Raw genomic sequence first — 8,027 nt, forward strand, 5'->3', positions numbered from 1 at the left:
TGCGCATGCGGGGGCGGTGCGGTGGGGGCCGTTGAGCCGTAGCGGAGCAGGATCGGTCGTTCCCCCCCACACCAACCCTGCGCCGGGCCGGTGTCTGGGGGCCGCTGGCGGGGCTGGAGGCCTGCCTTCGGCGGAGCAGAGGGAAGAGCGGTGTTCTTCACCGCGAGAGTCCGGGAGAGGCGTGAGGCCTTTTGGGGAGGGGCGCCAAGTTGCCCACCGGGGAGTGAGCGGCCCGTGGCAGAATGGAGTTTGCCCTGTGGGAAGCCGGGGCCTCGCCTGTGCCCGCCGAGACTGGCGTGTGTGTCGTCGGGAGTGTTGCATCAGTTGTAAAGCACGTTATGCTCTCCCAGCTGGGGGGATTACTGAAGTGTACTGTGCGTCCATGTCCAGGTGTGTGCCCAGACTTCTGAGTTACACCCCCCTCTCGCTCTGCAGTGTGGCGTGGCCATCAGGGAGTCATAAGAAAACTTCGGCATCAATCTGTATGTTCCCAGAGTAAGCTCAGAGCAGAAGAAACTCAGCCAGTAGTTCAAGGAAATTGCAAGACTTCTGATCGATACTGAAGCACATGGCTAAAGGGCATGACAACTCAAAAGATGGCAGTCTGAAAAGTAAGAGACTGAAGGCAGACATGAGAGAAGGGTTTGCTGGGGCACAGGGTTAAGAGAAGTTTGTATGATTGTGGCGAATATAAGGATGCTGCTTAGAAGCTAAAGAGTCTTTCTGCAATTAGTCATCGGTACAAAGGACACTGACAAGAAATCCAAATTAGACCTTTGTTACTCTGGCTTCAAGTGCTGGAATAAATAATTGCTCAAAGGCAGGAAGGTGCAGGTTCTGAAGGAGTTTATATAAAAGTTGGATGAGCTGCAGAGAAAAAGGCGCATTTAATTAAAAGCAGAGTGGAGGGTAGGACCAAATTATTTCTGGTCCTTCTGGGAAGCTTCATGGAATTACAGGCCAAAAGCTGCAAATCTGAACCGAATGAATTGAAATTTTTGAAATGGAGTAGGAATATCTGTGGAAAACTCTGATACTATACAGCCTGATCAGCATTTGTGACAACAGTGGTGTTCCAGTCTGAAAATCATTGCAGGAAAGTGAAATTGCTCATTTTGTTGGTGCTGAAAACAAAGACGGAGCACCCTGTGTATTACAAGTAAAACTCGCCTCTTAGATATTTTGGAATTCCCTGAAACATTTACAAATATGCTTTATTTCACGTAGTGTTCACAGCCCCCATTGTAGACAATAGGAGTTTTCGCAAGCACAAGTGCTCCCTGCATTGTGCCCCAGCATAGTACGATTGAAACTTAACAGCAAGTCCAGTTCTGAGGAAGTAAGCCGGATGTTTTTCTGTCTGACTCTGAAGGATTTTAAAAATTCATCTACTTTAGAAATGGAATGGCAATTTTAGTAGTGTTCCACTGCTTTGACATAGTTACACCCAGTGAAGGAAGTCTGGTTGCTTTCTAAGTCGCCCCCTGGAATTCCTCAGTTGGTTTGAGCTGATTCAGACTGCATGACCCATCACAGGACAAGGACATTCCTCTTGGCACTGCTGTATGGCCTGCCGTGTTCCTTCTGCACATACTCTTTTGGGATATAAAGCTCACCTGCTCTCCGCTGCTCCTTATTGAGATGACAAAAGCTTTTTGCTAGAACCTCTACTGCATACAGACAGATTAACTTCCCTTCACTCCTTCCTCCTGCTTCCCTTCAAATTCACAATTTTGTTCCAGGTGTTAGAAGGAGAAATCCCTGGGAAAATCTGAGAAGATCTTGTTACCAGAGATCAGGTACTGCTGCTTAGATTTGCCTTGCAGTGGATGTGCCCAATAAGGCTTGTGTGTTAGAGGATGTACTTTCTTTGCTTCAGTTGCTCACTGTTGGTCTACTTCCTGCCTAGGCTTACTGCTGCAGTTTAAACTCACTAAACCAGCAGAAGCCAAACCCTGCAAATAAAAGAGTGATTTCCTGCTCCTGTAGCGAACTGAACTAGCTCCCCGAGCGTTTCAAGGAGTGCCAGAGCTAGCGCAAGGGAAGATCAAGACTGCTGTAGCTTGGAGCGAGGATGACGAAGGAATGGGACAGTCCCTTTCCATAGCAGTGTGCTGCTACGTCAGCTCAGTCACCTGGTGGGAACCTGCCGTGAGGCTTGATTTAGCCCAGGTCGTCAAGCAGTGGCCTGCAATGAGCTCTGACAAAGGAGTTGTTCCGGGTGATTGTCATTCATCACTGAGAGCAGCCTGTAACGTGTGTTCACAGAATATATGCTTTATATAATAAACAGTACAAAATTGCATTGATTTTTGCTTTAATGTTTTTGTTAAAGCCTTCAGCTAAAATATGTTGAAATATATTTTTCCTGAGGAATTAAAATCTGTTTTCACTATCTGAAATGCACTGGGTTCTCACTCCATATCTTGTAAAGACCCAATTCACTTTAGATTTCCGTTTGCTCTAGCTTGTGGGGTGTACTGCTGAGACCAAGAAACATTTTCCAGAGCATGGCTTTAACTTCGACACTCTGTAAGGCAGTTGTTGTGCTGAAGTCTGCTGACTCTGGGATCCACGTTTCACAGACAGGTACCTTGACATGGGGATGCTATTAGAAAAGACAAAAAAGCTGCTCCCATGCTGGAAATAAGCCTTTATACGTGACAAGCAGAAATCTTATGGTGCCTCCAGCAAAAGCAGATGCCTAAAATAACTCATTAAGGACTATGAGCGGAAAGAGAATATTGCATGGAGTTTTGCTTTGTGGCTTGTGGAATTGCTATGGCGCTGGTCGTGGTTGGCTGGGGAGGGCCTGCTTGACTAGTAATATTTTTTCTCAGTTTTGTGAGACAGTAGTCCTAGAACCAGGACTACACTTGGTCATGAAACTGCACAGGTCATGGAACTATTGAAAAATAAACCCACTCATATCTTGCACCTCTGTGCCAGGGGTGCCCCTTAACACTGACGACAGTGGAGTCCATCCCTGCCAGAACTTTATAACCCTTTGCTTCTTTCAGTGTCCCAATTCCCTCCTGTGCTCAGCCTGGCCGTGCACATTTTGACAAGACCGGCACCGCAACACACCAGAGCAGGAGGGTGCTATGCCTTCATGGTACCCGTGGTACATAATGGGGGGGGGGGGTTATCTTTGCATAGTAATAGCAGCCAGTCTTTTCACGTGTTTCTTCCTTCCATAGGTATCTAAGAATGAATTGAGAAATGAAACAAAATGTCTTTTTATGTGCGAGTTCATGAGACATCAATGGGCTTGTAATTAATCCAGTGTCAAAGAGACAAAATTTCACCTACATTAGAGGTGTTAGCAGTACTGCAACTGGTTATCTGGGAAGTGGGATATCTTCTCCCTGTGCCAATGTAGCCAAACCATTGTTGGAAGAAAGCTATGCTGCAGTGCGTCTGCCTGATGGAAGGGCAGCGATGTGGACAGAGCCTGCGAGCACTGCAAGCCTACGAGGACTGCAAGCTTCCGTGTCACAGTGAGGATAAAAGGCTCCTTCTTAGCAACCGTATTAGGCAGCTTCCTCAAGTGGCTTCACCTGGCATACAGGGCTGCACTTAGAAGAAAGAAGGGGACCTGGGACAGAAACTAGGGCATGTGAGAAGAGAGGGAGAGAGAAGACACTTTGAAGGCAATGTTGGCAGCACAGCTAGAATGGTGAGAGGGAAGACAGGAACCAGCAAAGTAAAAGAAACATGAAGGAAAAGGTCTCCAGAGAAGAACAGGAATGAAAGGCAGAAGTCCGTGTAACTACTCATTACTGTGTATTTTATTTTGCCCAAGTCTGAGTGAGGACATTTCCAGGATTCAGGAGAGGGAAACACAGCTTGGATGTGTTCCCTGGCTTTCCACATACTCTACTGCTACGGGGTTGTTCAGGTTAGTGACTTACTGCAGGTTACTCCCTGCCCCCAGTTTGCTTAGGTCTAATGGGTTAAATGCTGCCACAAACTCTCCTCTGTTTTGGTCTGCCTTCTTAAGCCCAGTGTCATCACTGAATACCAGCTAACACATGGTGAGGAGAAAATGGTGCCACCCAGATTTGGTTTGGAGATAAAGAGGTGGGAAAGAAAAGTAAGGCAGTAGGGAAGCAGCCAGTTTTAAGAGAGGGAGAGCAAGGAGGAAAGGGGAAGAAAAAAAACGGTTGTGAAACAAATGACTGCAATGCTTGGATGTAGAAAAAAGAGATTAAAACAAATACAGAAACATATCCCGGGGGTCAGTATGTAAAGTACTTAATGCATTCACTGGAAAATACCACCTTGTTGCCAGTGCCCAGAACTCTGTGTTAATTAAAGAGGTACCTGGAGTTCCAGGCCAGTGCACAGGACTTGGTTTCTCAGGTTAAAGGAATTTTGCTAACAGCACGTGTGTACGGGTAATTAGTAACTCACAGCCAGCAAGCCCTTTGAACAATTTTACCAGCTCTCTGGTTGACACCTCTTGGAACAAGGCACAACCGTAAGGAAAAAGAATCAATTTAAGATGTAATGTCAAAAAATTAATCGGAGAAGGCAACTCGTGTACGTTAGAACAGAGCTGTAGCTTGTAATCTCATCTAATCTGCTTCCGTGCCTATGCTTCGCTAATCACCATGGTTATATAAGCAGGTCTTATCAACGATCCCTAATTATAGCAACCCCAGGAAATGCTACACAGCACAGCAGAGAAAAGGGTGAGGGCTTCTTAGCTGTAGCCACCATGTGGGTCCTGGGGATGAGTGTCTGGTGCAAACTGGCTGTGGCTTTATTTCACGTGTTGAGGCAGCATACGTAGGCATGAAGGACGGTGCCACTGAGTGCATGGGGATGAACCCTGTCTGAGTCCTCCAGGTCACTCACAGTTGAGCGCTAATCACCATCAGTGGCATAAGGGCACTGCTTTGATGCTGCAGGTTAAGGTAAATTTAACTGGTCTCGTGTGAGGGGCAGTCACTGGGGGTAGGATGAATGGCAAGGAAGAGGAGAGGAAATGCTGAGTCAATGACCAGAGAAGCAACGGTGCAGAGACTGCAGAGCATGGCTGAGAGATTTGAGTGTCTTACGGAAACTTTGCCTTGGAGAGTTTTTGAGATCCAGCCCTTGATGAGGAGTGCTGCTGATTTGTTAACTGTTGCTATTAGAGGGTGCCTTACAAGTGAAAAACAGGAAAGTTAATAAAGCTGCAGGACTTCAATATTTGATGTTGCATTTAGCACTTTGGTCCAGCAAGTTGCTGTGAGGTCTGCGGTCAAGACCCCCATTATGCTGGTTCCTTTATGTAAAGGGCCCTCTCTCCCTGCCCAGAGGAGTTCACAAGTTAGGCAAAAATGCCAGCCTCCCTCCCTTTACAGAGGAGGCACAGAAATCAGATGCTTTTACCAACAGCAAGATGAGCAGGAGACGTTCAGAGTCAGGATAAGAATTTAGGAACAGCCATGGTGGTTCAGGTAGAGGGTTCACCAAGCCCAGGCTCACAGGGAGGAAGGTCTTACATCCAGCCCCTTCACCTCCAAACGACGCTATGAAGGCGTCTGTCCACATTCATGCTGCACACACTCGTCTGCTCGCTCACACACAAAGTGGCAGGACCGCTTAGCTGGCAGTGAGGGTGACGCACCCCGACAAGGAGTGCAGACCTGGTCCCACGGGCCAGGGGCAGAAAGGGGAACATTCTGCACACAGCAGTGAGCACTGGTGTGTTTGTGGCCTCCCCTCATTCATACCTCAGTGCATCCTGTGCCCGAGGCTGCAACCTCACTTCTGGGTCCTCCAGAACCACTTTTTGAGGATCGATGGTTTTTGCACCCTATCATTTACACTCCCCTTATCCAGGGTGCAAGTCACTTGGTTTCCCCCTATTCTTTCCCCAGAGCCCTGTAGCCCACCTTGCTAGACAGGGATTCAAGTTTTATTAAGGATGTGTGCTAGGCTGACCCTGAGGAGAAGTCAGTAGAGACAGTAGCGGTACTGACCTGGCAGGAGAGCTCTAAGACCAGGAAGATGGTTTTCCCAAGGTGAGCCTCATCCCTTGCCCTCTGGCTGTGTCGACCCCTGTGCTTTCCCCAAATGCGGGCAACTCAGCAGCATCACTGTGCTGTGGCCTTGGGAGAATGGCATCTCTGTTGTTCCCGAGAAAAAGGAGGAGAAAAACCTTTTTTCTTCCACTCTGAGTGCCTGCCCCCGTGAGCATAATCCTGGCTCTCCCACCTCAGACCTGCTTTCCCAGCCTTTTGAAGTGCTGCCGCAGGGCTGTCCTTGATCCACCTTGTCCCTGTCACACTGCCCAAGGGCCAAAAGGATTGACTGGAAAGTAATCAAAGTCCATCTGACAAGCAAATCCAAGTGCTCCTTTGAGGGAAATTACTCTCTGTGCTGTCCAGGGCAGTTTGGATGGAGTATTTTGTGAGAGAAGCGGCTCTCTTTGGATCCTTCTGAGTACTCTTGGAAAACTTATCCAGGTATCACTTGCTTTTGCTGCCCCCAGGTATTTTGCAGCAGTCAAAGGACTGAGAGGACAGCCAGGCAGTGAAAGCCATTTGGTGGAAACCTTGGCAAATTTGGAGGGAGCCCCGCCAGTCATACTGCTGTGTTCTGTGGTGGGGAGCCCGTCACAACAGTTGGCTGATCTGGCCTTGGCCAGAGCACTGGGGACCCTCCCAGCTGCCTGGTTTTTGGAAGCAGTCTCCAAGGGTGAGACGCTGGGTGTGCAGCAGGAGCTTGCTGATAAGGCTGTGGGGACTGACTCATACCTGTTCAGAGGCTGCTTCCAGCTCAGTACGGGTGACTGTACACATGGAGGTGCCAGCAGCAGCGGTGAAACGTCTGCAGGTCCTCCTCCCAGCAGCTGTTGCGGCGTGGTGGTGGAGCACTGTCTGGTGAAGGCTCTTCGGTGGCTGCACGGTTATCAGGAGGGATGGGTCTGTCTGCATTGAAAATGCTGAGAATCCCCTCCCTGTCTGGAGGAGTACATGCTGCCTTCTGGCAGGAGGCAGCATGTGGGTGTGCGTGCCTGGTGAAAGCAAAGGTGTGTCCCTGAGAGAGAGGAAGAGCAGGGTGTGCATACGTAAGCTGCCCTGTCTCCCCAGGTATGTTTCCAGCCTCCAACTTTTTTCAGCTCAGGGGACCTCCTGAGCCTTCAGTGCTTCATCAGTTTAGTACTTCTTATTGTATCGCTCCTCCAAGAACTTGTCTAGTGCCCCTTGAGCCCATGCAAGCCCTTTGCATGTGCTGTCCTCCAGGAAGGAGCTTGCCCATCTGTTGTCCCTGTTGCATCATTTTGTTTGTTTTCAGCCTGGCTCCAGCTGGCTTCATTTGGTTATGGTTTCCTAATACAGCAGGAGCTTAGCTAACGTTAGCTCAGCCACGGTTAAGGGGCATGTTTCCCTCCACCCCTCCCAGTGCTTATTTTGTTCCATCTCATACTTGCCTGACTGCATGGTAAGCAGATTGAACTTGCTTAAATGGCTGGGCTAATAAACTGAACCATTTTATCTTGCCATCAGAATTTGCGAGGGGAAATGAGGCTGCACTGCACAGATGGGAACAAGGCAGGAGGGAGGGGGAGAAAGCGGGAAGGACAGGGTAGAAGGAGGATGACCGAGTGTAAGGCTTCTCCCTTTCTGTGGCAGCAAAGTTGTTCAGCTCAAGCTCATCACGCGACTATACCCTGATAAGTGAGTTTTTTTTTATCAGCAAATATTAGACCTAAAAATAGCAAGGTATTTCTGCCAGTGAAGTAGAGCAGGAATATCAGGGCAAGCTGTTGTAGGTGGGGGAAACCTCCTGCACGTTCCCTTTGCAATCTGCAGTTGAACTCTTCTCACAGGCCCACATTCATAAAAAAAAAAAGGAGGGTGCCAGATTTATCCTGAAATACATTTGCAGAAAATGTTTTGTTTTAGGAAAAGAGCCCAGTCATAAGAGCCTGCAGAAAGGCAAGGCACCATACACCTACAACAAGCTTCTCGCTGCTTCCTTTTTTCAGACAAACCTCCCACTGAATCCGGAGGGAGTTCTCCTGGGAC

General features: G+C 48.5%; 1 long non-coding RNA gene across 1 annotated transcript; it reads left to right on the forward strand.

Annotated features, from left to right (window-relative positions):
• Positions 1-51: 51 nt before the first annotated feature.
• On the forward strand, positions 52-2,309 carry LOC147602261 (uncharacterized). The gene is made up of 2 exons (XR_015261022.1): positions 52-1,799; positions 1,910-2,309. It is a non-coding gene; the product is annotated as an uncharacterized LOC147602261 (long non-coding RNA).
• The last annotated feature ends 5,718 nt before the right edge of the window (positions 2,310-8,027 follow it).

Source organism: Chlamydotis macqueenii, chromosome 1 (assembly GCF_036417535.1).
Source record: "Chlamydotis macqueenii isolate bChlMac1 chromosome 1, bChlMac1.mat, whole genome shotgun sequence".
NCBI lineage: Eukaryota > Metazoa > Chordata > Aves > Otidiformes > Otididae > Chlamydotis > Chlamydotis macqueenii.